Below are 260 nucleotides of genomic sequence, written 5' to 3' on the forward strand. Positions count from 1 at the left end.
TGAACTCGCAGAGCGCCACAGACAACGACAACGTATAAAAGAAGAAGAAATAGCAGCAGCAGTAGCAGCAGCTAAAGCTAAAACTAAAACTAAATGTACCTCTGCTTCTCAGAATAATCCACAACAACAACAAGAAGAAGAAGAGGTTCATAAAAGTAACTTCAGTCCTGAGATAAAAGTACAACAAGGGGATCAACAACAACAACAAACAAATCCAACAAATCGTAAGTTGGCGTATTCTTCCTCCGGTACACGCGCTG

Source organism: Trypanosoma theileri (genome assembly GCF_002087225.1).
Source record: "Trypanosoma theileri isolate Edinburgh chromosome Unknown TM35_Tth_107_V1, whole genome shotgun sequence".
Taxonomy (NCBI): Eukaryota; Euglenozoa; class Kinetoplastea; order Trypanosomatida; family Trypanosomatidae; genus Trypanosoma; species Trypanosoma theileri.